A 14678-nucleotide genomic window follows, 5' to 3' on the forward strand; every position below is an offset into this window, starting at 1 on the left:
TGGATTTGGGTAGAAAACTGTGATCTCTGCTATGAAGAGTTAACAAGAATCCCAGAATCCCCATCATGAATCCCTTCATGATGATTACAGTTCTCCAGTTGGAAGTCACACGTCCCTCCTACCAACCGATATGAATATGACTATTTGAATATGTATCTCTTTACCCTTATAGCCTATTTCTTTATGATTTATGCCTGACATCTACCAAAGTATAAGAATCAGGTCAATTTTGTGGGGAATGTTAAAAATGAGTGCAAAATTTACATTTAACATGAATTTTCCTCTAAGAATATTTATTAAATATCAGTATGGTAAAACAAACATAAACTATTGCATTACTCCACAGAAGACAAATATAACCTGGTTAAATAAGGAATATATGATCTTCAAAAATATGTTTTAAAGTGGAGAGGAAAGTAGGTATTATTCTGTGGTATAAGAGGTCTAGCAAAGTGGTAAAAAAGGTATGACAGGGCTTGACAGGTGAGATTTTGTCAAAAATGTTAAGAGCATGAGTTTGGAGTTAGATGGATTAGTTCTGCTTTTTTTAATGAGTGTGTAACCTAAGCAAATTAAAATGTCAGTTTCTACATCTATCAAATAGGAGTAATAGCTTACAATTTTTGGAATGTTTAGAATGTCTAATCTATACGTACTCTAAAATGCTAGGTCTTCTTGTTCTTTAACATTATTGAACAAGGAGATCTGTATTAACCCCATATTTTTAAGGTACATGTACAAAGTGTTTAAAAAATGGAAGTTTTTGAGTTAAAAATGAGGTCAGGAATGCTGAAATCCGAAGAACTGATGTTTACAAGAACAAAAGGCAAACAGAAGATCTGTCAAGGTTTTTATATTCATAAAAACAAAACAAGGTAGTGCTTCAGGTTAACAAGGCCATTTTTTTTGTTTTCTGTTTTGTTTTGTTTTGTTTTGTTTTGTTTTTTAAGTATAGCATTCCAAGAGTAAAGCAAACACTTGAGAGAGATGGTTGAAGGGATCACACGGGAGTACTGAGGGACACCATCTTGTCCTAAATGACTTTGTGGCCTGGCTTATGGCTACTACATTCCAAATGGACAAAGCTACAAATGGGATTGAAAACTCAGTGTGGAGTTAATCACATAGAATAAAGAGCCAAGAAGAGAGATGCAGGAAAATACAACTCCCGTTTTCAAAAGAAGAAAGGGATTAGTATTGATGACTCAGACTGAAACATGACTTTCTGCATTCAGAAGATTCTAGGACAGTTTACCCTATTGCTCAATGAGACAACTTGCTGTAATTCCACCCTTAGAAACTCTACCTCATTAAATGTACACATCCATCTTCAGATGCAATTTGATTTCAAAATGTGACAATGTGAGTGCAAAAGTGTCATAGGATAATCATATAAGTTGACTAGAACAAGGTTGGAAACTATAAATAGACATAAATGCTACACTGAAGTCCAGATAGGCTTATTGAAGCCTCTAATTTTATCCTTCTGGGTAAGATTTTTTAAATTAGAGTGGGTGAATTTCCTAATTATAAATTTAATTGGTTTGTTACCTTACATAAACAAAAGTATAAATGTGTTTCATGCAGGAATAACTTTCTTATTGCTCTAGGACCTTGACACAAGACTTACTGTACATTTTACTGATGGATGGAATTACTAGGAATTATTTCCAAATTTCAAATAAAATTATAATGGTTAAGAATGTGGACTTTGAAATTGGCAGACTTAGTTTAGGGCCCTAGTTCTCTCACTTACTAGTTGTGTGGCTTTAGGCAAGTAAGTTAACCATTCTGAATCTCAGTTTCCTCATCTGCAAAATTATTATAAAGGAAGAGCATCTACACGTTGCATCAATTACATGGGATAACTAACATAAATATTCTTAGCATCTGATATATATCCATCATGGTGGAGATAATTACAATATTGTTGTCTATGGACAATAGAATTTCCATATAGTCAAAGAGCTTGCAGAAATGGATGAATCAAATTCAGTAAGATTAAAATGAATTGGGTTATGCCATTTGGGCAAAAACAAAGCAAAACCAAAAATGTTTTTGTAGAGGGTTAGAATAAAAAAGAAAAAAAACCCTTTCTATCAGGAACAGATTTAGAAGTTTTTGAACCACTTCAGAAACTACATTCAATATTAATCAATGGAAAAATATAACTACCAAAACACCTAGCATCCTCTTTAAGTATATCTATAGAATTAGAGATAGTAACATAAAGCAAAGATCAGATCCTTTGTGCTCTTCATTGTCAAGAACACCGAATACCTTGCAGTTGATTCAAGGTCCATTCTAACTTGAATGCAGACAAAATTGAAACATATTTAGAGGACAATAGTCAGGAGAGTAATGAAATGTGTCATTTGAACAATGACTTGAAGAGCAGTGGTGGGACTGCTTCTGGTTTGGGACTATGAAAAAGAAGCTGCTGTATTTTTTACATAAATCTTGTAGATGTACATTTTCATTTATCTAGAGTAAACACCTAGGGGTAGAATTGTTGGGTATATATTTACCTTTATTAGAAACTGGCAGTTTTGCAATGGGGTTGTACCATTTTATACTAATTTTTAACTGTATACTTATTTAAATGTCATCAAATGATCATTTCATGCTAAACTTAAAAACCCAGACTTCTGGCTTTCTGGGGGGAAAAAACAAAACTGGACAATATTGAGACAAAATAAAGACCTGACCATATTGGAGTTACATAGCCAAAAATAGCTGGAATTGAAGAGTCACTGACTTTTTAGGTGGTGCATCAACAGTGCAATTCCTTGTAGATTTCACCCATCCTTTCAACTCAATACACCAATTTGGTAGCAGCTGACATCCTATGTGTGTGAGTTTACACATCTGGAGGTAATGGAAGACTGGCACAATGGCAGCCCCTTTTAACTGCATCTAGTAAACCACTGTTGACTCATATTTGCATCTGCGTAAGAACATGAGCTTCAAGGTGTGTGTGTGTGTATGCTTTGTTGTTATTGTTAAGTACCGTCTCAGAGATATTTTTGATTTTCCTCCTGGCTGCCTTCTCATTCAGTTGCAACTAGAAATGGGTAACAGAAGCGGCAGCAGGGCTACTGCTAGGGAAGAAGGTTCTGAAGCCAGTGCTGGAGATCCTATGTCATGATTAGTGTAACAGGATATGTTATCAGTTGAGTATTCTGTTATTTACTTAATTTAAACCTAATGATATGAAACATTATTCCAACGCTGAAGTTACCTTATCCCTTCAAGGTGCCTCAATCCCCTGAGGAAAGAACCAAGCAGATGGAATCTTTCAGGCTGCAAATATAAAAGAGCTAGCTGCAAGTATGCTCTCTGTCCTTGATGTGAAAATTCTGTCACTTTTAATTCGCCGGCTTGTTTACTTTTCCACTACATAAGAACTGGGGCTTGTTGTTAGCAGCATTGATTAAGTTGTCATTGATTTTTAAGATGGGAAATAGAACTTTCATATTTCCCACATGAATTTAAAGCAAGTCAGATATTAACATCAAGATAAAACATTTACTATAACAATGACAGAACAGCCAAGTATCATTCAAAACCTCTCACGGCTCCCAAAGAGCTCGTAGATTCCAGATGTCAATACATACAAGAGTAGGTATCAATTTTACTATACAATCTACAAGATGTACCAACATGCTTCTAGCCCAAACAATGGATAGATCCTTTACTTTTATACATGTTTGTGTTCAAATTTGCCTAACTCTTTATTTTCTACCAGTCAACAGGAATCAGTCTTATTATTAACCGGTTATATAATCGGTCTTATTATTAGGCAGGCCTCTTGCCAGACCTTTTAGCAAAGTGTGAATTAGTCCTCACACAAACCTTTAAGTCTGTCTCAAATTCGGCACTATCAACAAATTGGGCTGGATGGTCACCTGGGGAGAAGTCGGAGTGTCCTGTGCACTGTAGGGTACCGAGCAGCATCCCTGGCCACTACTCATTAGATGCCAGCAGCAACCCCTCCCTGCCAAGTTGTGACAATCAAAAATGTCATTGCAAATGCCCCCTCCCCCTGGGGACAAAGCTGTCCTTTGGTTGACGACCACTGCTTGAAGGTGAATATTAGTACTTCTGTCCTATAACAGAACTTACCCAGGGACACAAAGTCAGCGAGATGAACATCTGAACAGGGAAGGAGACATGTTTGGATTAAAAACACAGGATTTTGCACTAATTGATATTGTCTCCAACTGACTTTAGAGATCTGTGAGCAAGATTATATCTAGGTTATGAGGCGTTTGTGCTTTTTACTCTCTGTATATACGAACTGAACATCTACTGTTTGTAAAGTATTATGCCAGGGTAAAAGGTGATGATAAATTTGACTTATCCACTGTCAATGAAGAACATAAATTTTGTCTTTCATAAACAGCTATTCACAACTGTGATTAGAAATTACACATATTCAAATGTGCTTAAAGGTGGAATTATGCATTAATAATTCTTAAAGTTACCTTTTAAGCATTCTAGCTCCATTAAAATTCTGGCATCATTGCAGAAATGTGTTATACAAATGTTAAATAATTTATTTATTACCTGTGGTAGAATTATACAGTGAGACGTGCATATATCTAGCTAGTACAAGGGTTGACAAAACTGACCCACCATCTGTTTTTGTAAATAAAGTTTTATTGGGACATAGCCAGGTTCATTTATGTTCTTTTTGTCTGTGGCTGTATTCATGATACAAATATAAAATTGAGTAGCTCTGACAGAAACAATACAGTTTCAAAACCTAAAGATAGTCCCTATTTGGACTTTTACGGAGAAAATTTCCCAGCCCCGATACAGTATCTCAAGGTGGTTTGGTTTTTATAGATGTATAAAAAGGTATTCTATATGTCTGTGTGTGGGTTTTATAGGTCACACTTTTATTTATTTATTTTTTAAGATTTTATTTATTTGATAGAGAGCCTGAAGAAAGGAGAGGCAGAGGGAGAGAGAGTCTTCAGCAGACCTTGAGCTGAGTGTGGAACCCAACACGGGGCTGGATCTCAGATCCCTGAGATCACAACCTGAGCCAAAACCAAGATCTGGACACTTAAACTGACTGTGCCATCCAGGCCCCCCAACATATGTTACATTTTTAAGGGTATAATCAGCTGGAATATGTGATTGTTTTTACAACTGTGAAGCACAATAAATAATATTGCATCTTTTCACCTCTTAAAATGCTTTAATAATAATTGATTAGAGCTTACTAAAGACTCATTCTGTGTCAGCCAATCTGCCAGGAGTTTTACATGCATTACACTGCTTAATTCTCACAATAGTGTGAGGTATTTAGTCGTATTTTCACTTTTTATGAGGTTACTGAGAATTATTAAAACAAGGTAACTGTCTCAAGGTCATGCACAACCAACATGTCTGATTGCAAAGCTCAAGACTTGGATCCAACCGCTCTGCTATACTCTGTGCACAGAGTAAAATGTTAATTAAAATTTTTACTTGATTTTACCTATGTTTTAAAGATCTAAGCAACTTTTTTCAGAGTTTATACAAATTTTCTTAATCTTCTTACAAAGTAAAAAAATCTTATGCCTGCCTAAATGAAAGATCATTAATTTATTCATTTTTCAAATACATATTGAGTCGCTATTCTCCGCTACACACTGGACTGGGTCCTAAGGATAAGCCAGTAATAAAAGACATGATTCCTGACTTTACCAAGCTTTGTCCTGGTTGGGTGATAAAGAGAAAGAAGAAAAAAATGGCAATGCACCCTGATAAACAGGGAATTACACAAGCATATGCCAGGTAGTAAGGGAAGATGGAGGCTTCACAAAGGCATCTAGGGCTTAAACTTGATGAATGAGTAGTGACTGACCTGGATGGCAATTTGGACCCCAGCAGTGAAGTATTTAGAACTCCCTTAGGCTACAGAAGTGGCTTTTCCCAGCTCCTGACTCTGTAAGCTTGTGTTTTTGTTGGGGAATACAAGATAAAACATGTCCAACAGTCACTAACAACATAAGACATTATGTAAGCAAGTGCTAAATTGCACGGAACAGCATAAAAGTAGATATTAGGAGTACAAGGGAATGGACAGAGTCTAGGGTTTGTCCCAAGAAGATGAGATGGAAGGGCATACGTAAGGATAAGTAGAGTCTTGCTAAACAGACAAGAGGGTATGCTGGGTAGGTTGAGCATCTTCAGTGTCTAACTGTAGCAGGGATAGTGTCTGTGAATTTTTGGCTCTGAAAAGATGGGTCACCACAGAAAGTGTTAAGAATGGGGGGAGCAAAAGTCCTATTGCTAGCTTGGGGCAACACTGTAGTTAGTTTTCAGAACTAGGTGGAAGGAGTAAGAATGCAGTATATTTAACCAATTATAAGTGGTTTGTGAAGAGTATAACATAATTCATTGCTTGAGATAAATTAAAAATATTGATTAACACTGAATCTGATACCGAAGCAACTGGGAACTTCCATGGAACATCTTCCACATCAAAATGAAAAGCCTGCACTCCAAACAAACAAAAGCCCGGGGCCAGGCGGCTTACCAGGAGAATTCTACCAAACATTTAAAGAAGAACTAATTCCTATTCTCCTGAAACTGTTCCAAAAAATAGAAATGGAAGGAAAACTTCCAAACTCATTTTATGAGGCCAGCATCACCTTGATCCCAAAACCAGACAAGGATCCCACCAAAAAAGAGAACTACAGACCAATATCCTTGATGAACACACACGCAAAAATTCTCGACAAAATACTAGCCAATAGAATTCAACAGTACATTAAAAGGATTATTCACCACGATCAAGTGGGATTTATTCCAGGGCTGCAGGGTTGGTTCAACATCCGCAAATCAATGTGATAGAACACATTAATAAAAGAAAGAACAAGAACCATATGATACTCTCAATAGATGCTGAAAAAGCATTTGACAAAGTACAGCATCCCTTCCTGATCAAAACTCTTCAAAGTGTACGGATAGAGGGCACATACCTCAATATTATCAAAGCCATCTATGAAAAACCCACCACAAATATCATTCTCAATGGAGAAAAACTGAAAGCTTTTCTGCTAAGGTCAGGAACACGGCAGGGATGTCCATTATCACCACTGCTATTCAACATAGTACTAGAAGTCCTAGCCTCAGCAATCAGACAACAAAAAGAAATTAAAGGCATCCAAATTGGTAAAGAAGAAGTCAAACTATCACTCTTTGCAGATGATATGATACTATATGTGGAAAACCCAAAAGACTCCACTCCAAAACTGCTAGAACTTGTACAGGAATTCAGTAAAGTGTCAGGATATAAAATCAATGCACAGAAATCAGTTGCATTTCTGTACACCAACAACAAGACAGAAGAAAGAGAAATTAAGGAGTCAATCCCATTTACAATTGTACCCAAAACTATAAGATACCTAGGAATAAACCTAACCAAAGAGGCTAAGAATCTATACGCAGAAAATTATAAAGTACTCATGAAAGAAATTGAGGAAGACACAAAGAAATGGAAAAATGTTCCATGCTCCTGGATTGGAAGAATAAATATTGTGAAAATGTCCATGCTACCTAAAGCAATCTACACATTTAATGCAATCCCTATCAAAATACCATCCATTTTTTTCAAAGAAATGGAACAAATAATCCTCAAATTTATATGGAACAAGAAAAGACCTCGAATAGCCAAAGGAATATTGAAAAAGAAAGCCAAAGTTGGTGGCATCACAATTCCGGACTTCAAGCTCTATTACAAAGCTTTCATCATCAAGACAGCATGACACTGGCACAAAAACAGACACACAGATCAGTGGAACAGAATAGAGAGCCCAGAAATCGACCCTCAACTCTATGGTCAACTAATCTTCGACAAAGCAGGAAAGAATGTCCAATGGAAAAAAGACAGCCTCTTCAATAAATGGTGCTGGGAAAATTGGACAGCCACATGCAGAAAAATGAAATTGGACCACTTCCTTACACCACACACGAAAATAGACTCCAAATGGATGAAGGACCTCAATGTGAGAAAGGAATCCATCAAAATCCTTGAGGAGAACACAGGCAGCAACCTCTTCGACCTCAGCCGTAGCAACATCTTCCTAGGAACAACAGCAAAGGCAAGGGAAGCAAGGGCAAAAATGAACTATTGGGATTTCATCAAGATCAAAAGCTTTTGCACAGCAAAGGAAACAGTTAACAAAACCAAAAGACAACTGACAGAATGGGAGAAGATATTTGCAAATGACATATCAGATAAAGGGCTAGTATCCAAAATCTATAAGGAACTTAGCAAACTCAACACCCAAAGAACAAACAATCCAATCAAGAAATGGGCAGAGGACATGAACAGACATTTCTGCAAAGAAGACATCCAGATGGCCAACAGACACATGAAAAAGTGCTCCACGTCACTCGGCATCAGGGAAATACAAATCAAAACCACAATGAGATATCACCTCACACCAGTCAGAATGGCTAAAATTAACAAGTCAGGAAATGACAGATGCTGGCGAGGATGCGGAGAAAGGGGAACCCTCCTCCACTGTTGGTGGGAATGCAAGCTGGTGCAACCACTCTGGAAAACAGCATGGAGGTTCCTCAAAATGTTGAAAATAGAACTACCCTATGACCCAGCAATTGCACTACTGGGTATTTACCCTAAAGATACAAACATAGTGATCCGAAGGGGCACGTGTACCCGAATGTTTATAGCAGCAATGTCTACAATAGCCAAACTATGGAAAGAACCTAGATGTCCATCAACAGATGAATGGATCAAGAAGAAGTGGTATATATACACAATGGAATACTATGCAGCCATCAAAAGAAACGAAATCTTGCCATTTGCGATGACGTGGATGGAACTAGAGCGTATCATGCTTAGTGAAATAAGTCAATCAGAGAAAGACAACTATCATATGATCTCCCTGATATGAGGACATGGAGAAGCAACATGGGGGGTTAGGGGGATAGGAGAAGAATAAATGAAACAAGATGGGATTGGGAGGGAGACAAACCATAAATGACTCTTAATCTCACAAAACAAACTGGGGGTTGCTGGGGGGAGGTGGGGTTGGGAGAGGGGGAGGGGGCTATGGACATTGGGGAGGGTATGTGCTATCGTGAGTGCTGTGAAGTGTGTAAACCTAGCGATTCACAGACCTGTACCTCTGGGGATAAAAATACATTATATGTTTATTAAAAAAAAAAAAATTTGGAAGGGGAGGCAAACCATAAGAGACTATGGACTCTGAAAAACAACCTGAGGGTTTTGAAGGGTCAGGGGTGGGAGGTTGGGGAACAGGTGGTGGGTAATAGGGAGGGCACGTTTTGCATGGAGCACTGGGTGTTGTGCAAAAACAATGAATACTGTTACGCTGAAAAAATAAATAAAATGGAAAAAAAATGAAAAGGCTGCAGTACTTTAAAAGTTATATCTTAAAATAAATCACTTTGATTCATTATTCAGTAAAGGTAGCTACCTAACTCCACATCTGACACTGTGAATCAAGATATCCGATTCCTCATCCCCTCCTTAGCTTCCAGGTTACCTGGGGAGGCACGGTATAAATGAAATTATCATGCAAGCGACTCCCATATTTAGCAAGAAGACAAGGGACCCAAATGAAAGAAGGGTTCATCTATGAGAGTTTACCGTAAAGGAAGGAGATCTCAGAGGAAACTAAGGGAAGTTTTGCTGATAAAATGATACTTGAAAGGGATCTGAAAAACAAATAAATGTTAAGTAGGCAAAAGGGAGGTGAGTGGTGGTAAACCTGGCAAGAAGTAACCAGGCTGAAGCGGCACCGTGTGCAAATCTCTGCCACAGGAAGAAAACAGGATATTCTAGTTGTGAGTGTGAATTTATTTGAAGTGTGCTGATACCCCCCGAGTAATTATTAACCCTCTCAATTCCTACTGTTGAAGTAAAATGTCAAGTTTTCAAAGAACACATGGTTTTCTTTATATTCAGATGTAAAATCTGGGCATCTGGCACAAAACAATGTAAAGTATAACTTATTTGGAAATGCTAGTTCATTTTAAAAACTGTGTGTTCCTCTGCCTGAAAGTAGCACTTGCAGAACTTTTATTTTCTTTCCACCTAAAGTCGAAAGGAAAATTCTAAACCAGGAGTTAGAGTGGGTCTTCAATGGAACACATATAGTCCAGATTCTTTGATCTAGGTCATGTAATCATTTCTGTGTAGATTACTAGAGTTCTTAAGTCAAAATGTTCTTTTCCTTCCTCTTGCTTTTGTGTGAAGTTATTTATTTTTGGATGTAATTTAGATGCCAATTCTTTTTTAAAATTTTTTATTTCTTTTTTTTTTATAAACATATAATGTATTTTTATCCCCAGGGGTACAGGTCTGTGAATCGCTAGGTTTACACACTTCACAGCACTCTCCATAGCACATACCCTCCCCAAAGTCCATAACCCCCCTCCCCTTCTCCCAACCCCCCCTCCCCCCAGCAACCCTCAGTTTGTTTTGTGAGATTAAGAGTCACTTATGGTTTATCTCCCTCCCAATCCCATCTTGTTTCATTTATTCGTCTCCTATCCCCCTAACCCCCCATGTTGCATCTCCGCATCCTCATATCAGGGAAATCATATGATAGTGGTCTTTCTCCGATTGACTTATTTCACTAAGCATGATACCCTCTAGTTCCATCCACGTCATCGCAAATGTAGATGCCAATTTTAATAACAGTAACAATTACTGAAACTGCTCTTGGTTCAAAACCAACATTTTTTCTGTTTTTCTTAAATTTATGGGGTCAAGTTCAGTGGTTTTAGTCTTCTCTCTTGAGCCTAAACAACTATATCAACCAATCTAGAATCAGACATTTATTAAACATAAACTTTGTCTAAGGTTTTAATGTCAGCCACCATGGGGGATATCACTTTATTTCCATTAAATAGTGCACAGTCTAGTTGGGAAGCCCACATTTAAACTGCATATATAATTTAATTCAGTTCAATATGTATATTACCTCTAAAGATCAATATCATATATGAAATAAAATGAGTTGAGAGTAAGTGCTTAGGACTTCAGAGAGGTGATCTGCAGTATTCCGTATTGAAAACTTTGTGGGTAAGGAAGCACTGAGAGCTGGATCTTGAATTGGATTAAGATAGGGAGACAACAGACCTATTAAATGAGTCCTCAGGATTTTAATCCTCGACTTTTAGATCTCAGAGTCCATATTTCTGCCTATGTGCTGTATTTTCTCCCTAATGACACTTTTTAATATTGTGATCATTTTTGATCCAATTCTTTCTTGTAAACAGAGTAGCTTTTTCTTGTTAGTTTTTTCAGGAACCTTACTTTACACAGAAAATAATAATGAGGAATTGAACACTGAGGGATTAATGAGAGATCAGGTAAAAGTTAAATTAACATGCATTCAATGCTCTTTTGGCTTGGTTATTTTCATTCTCCTTGTCTTATTTTCATAAACTGTCTCTTCCAAAGGGCATTAAAATTTGATCCTCATAATAGATCATGATATAGCTTGCCTGCTTTAATGTGAGTTTTTTAGTGAAAACTGAATTAAAATTATAGGAAAGCACACTCCTGCTTGAACTGTATGAATGGTTTAGGCTTTGATTCAACAAAGATTATTTCACAAGAGACAGTGGTAATTTTAAACTACCCTGATTATCTACGTATTTGACTAAAAGTGAATAGATCACAAACCTCCAAAACTTATCATCTTCTTGTGAAAACACCTATATTTGTGTAGTTTCATGGAGGGTTCATTTAAGGAATTGGGGAACTAAATTGTTTTAGAAAAGCAAACTGAGGCCTACTTATATGTATGCTTATTATTTGACAGATTAATGCTTGGGGGGCAAGACAAGGAGAAAGGGAGAAAGAATCTGTGTCTCCAGTCATAAAGTAGCTATGGTTTTAGGAACTTGCTAAAGGACATTAGGAAAATAATGTCTTATGTCAGTATGAGAAAGGATACCAATAAAAAATATGATACTTTGCAGAATAATGTCTTTGTACAGTGACAATGATAATCATCAGTAAAACATAATTTATTTTTAATCCAATAAATTAACTAATATATCTTGAAAGTGTTATTTTCTTCTTCATTATATATTAAGTATGGACTATTGTATAACAAGTCTCTTGTATTTTCATGAAAGCATCTTTCCCCAGTAACTGTGAGGTTTTAACACAAGGTTCAGGTAAGAAGGATGAAGTAAAGGAGAAAGGAAAAAGATGAGATCTAATTATATAAAAATTAAATCATCAATTGTCACACTTTAACACTGTAGTCAGAGAATGCCAAGAATGATTAAACATGTGAACTAAAATGCTATTGTGATCATCTCTCAATTGTCCACATCAACAAAAGACAGTTATAACAATCAAAATTTCATCTATGCTTAATACCAGGATATTATTAGTACTCAGATTTGTAATATGTTGAATGTATTAAGAATGTACTTCATCTGAAATAGTGACAAAATTATTCCTGAAAGAATGACATCTGATTAAAGGAAGCTTCCTAATCTGTTCCTACCCTTGAACTGCAATTCAATTAATATGTCAACCTGAGAATGACCATTATCTTCATACTTATTTGATGATAATTTTAAAAATATATAATAGAAATTAAACAAATGTTCTCTAGACAGTAGGGACTTTAAAAAAAATTAAATAGAATTTTATTTATTTATTTGGCAGAGAGAGAGCAAGAGAGTGAGCACAAGCAGGAGGAGAAGGAGAGGGAGAAGCAAGCAGGGAGCCTGAAGAGGGACTCAATCCCAGGACCCTGGAATCATCACCCGAGCTGAAGGAAGATGCTCAATGACTGAGCCACGCAGGCGCCCCTAGGGACTATTTTAAAGTTACACATTACTTCTCTAATTCTCATAATATTCTTACATCTCTATTGTAGTTAGGGTGACCATAACTTTATAAATGAGAAATATGAGACTTAGAGAATTTATTTTTGTCAAAATAACCAAGCTGGTGAGTCACTGAGTCAGAATATGAACCCAGATCCCTCTGATTACAAATTAAAAATCAACCACCAAGTTATAATGCCATCCATAGGAAGAATCATGAATACTGGATAGCTGTAGAAAGTCCAATAGCTGGAACCCTGGAGAACCACTTACTAGCTAAGCTATTCTCTCTAAGCTTCATGTCATTTATCTGTATTATAGAGTTAATAGTAGTACCTACATTATCTTACGGAGGTAATAATCCAATAACACAATGCACAGAAGTAGTTTAACAGTTTAATTTCTATTATACATGGCCCTGAGTAAATGCGTATTAAAAGATAGCTTTCATTATTATTCTTAGATTCACATATCTGCATCTGTAAAATTGAATATCTTAGATTTGTGTTAGCATAGCAGAGCTTTTAAAGTGTTTTCATACATAATGTATTCATACATATGTTATTTAACATTTCATGTTTTATTTAATTATGATAGGCTTAACATTAACTAAGATGTAATTTTACATCTTAGGAATGACAGAAATTTTAGGTGCTGCAACTCAGTTTTGCTGTTAGAAAAAAAAATTGCAGAATACTCTCTCTCTCTCTTTTTTTTTTTTTTTTTTTTTTTTTTTTGCTACGTTGGCTAAGTTTGAGATTCAGTTCTAAGAGTTTTGCTACTTAGTTTGAGTTACTGCATGTACTTACTTGAAATGCTTGGCTTTCTTTCTGTATTTCTGTAGAATCAGCAACCTGTTTTTCTTCTTCTAACAACTGAATACATTTAGGACCTGATATCATATGCACTTCGCCCCATCAAGAATTTTTAGCTATCTACTTTCTTATCTCATTTGAAGAAAAATGTCTCTATTTTATCAAAAACAGGAAACATCACCTGATTATGTGTTTCTTGGAGTTACCACAGTGTTCCATGGGTATTCCTTCAATATGAGGAATATTGCTTCGTCCACAGTAAGTACTCAATAATTTTTTGCCAAAATGGTTGAACAGAATCTAAGTATCTACAAGTACGGAACTGTACAAAATGATATCCGTGTTTATCGGGTGACTTGCAAAAAAGGGACAGCCTCTTCAGTCTAAGACATTGAGTAATTTTAGGGAAATTTTGGAAAATACAGAGATGTCAGAGTATTGTAACAAATGCCCACATACCCATCTCTGTTTTCTTAACTTTCCTTCATTCCTAAGAATATCTATCTTTCCCCTTTGTGCATATTTTTCTAATTTGAGTTTTTTAATATTTCTTGAAATGTATATATTTGTATTCAATACACAGTATCAGTTTGTAGATTTTATTATTTATATATAGTGCTATACTGTACCTTTTCCTTTTTTCATTCTATTTTTGAGATTGGCCATGTTAATACACATAGATCTAGTTCACTTTGTTACATAGTAATACATGACTTAAAGACATCACATGCTCCCCCGTGATGGGACCTAAATGAACAATATATTGTCCATATATTCAATAGATGCTGAGATGCATATTCTTGTACACACCTCCTAGTCCATAGGTAAAACTATCTCTAAGATAGATAAATTTCATAGGAGATTGCCAGATTGTGGGGTATGTTTTCAACTGTTTTGATGGCATATACTCCCTTGCTCACACCCCATATTTGAAGAGTCAGAATAGCCTAACAGCTGTACCTTTGAAGACAGTCCAGAAGGTGACATCTTTTCACCACCACCACTGATGTC

Source organism: Meles meles, chromosome 3, assembly GCF_922984935.1.
Source record: "Meles meles chromosome 3, mMelMel3.1 paternal haplotype, whole genome shotgun sequence".
NCBI lineage: Eukaryota > Metazoa > Chordata > Mammalia > Carnivora > Mustelidae > Meles > Meles meles.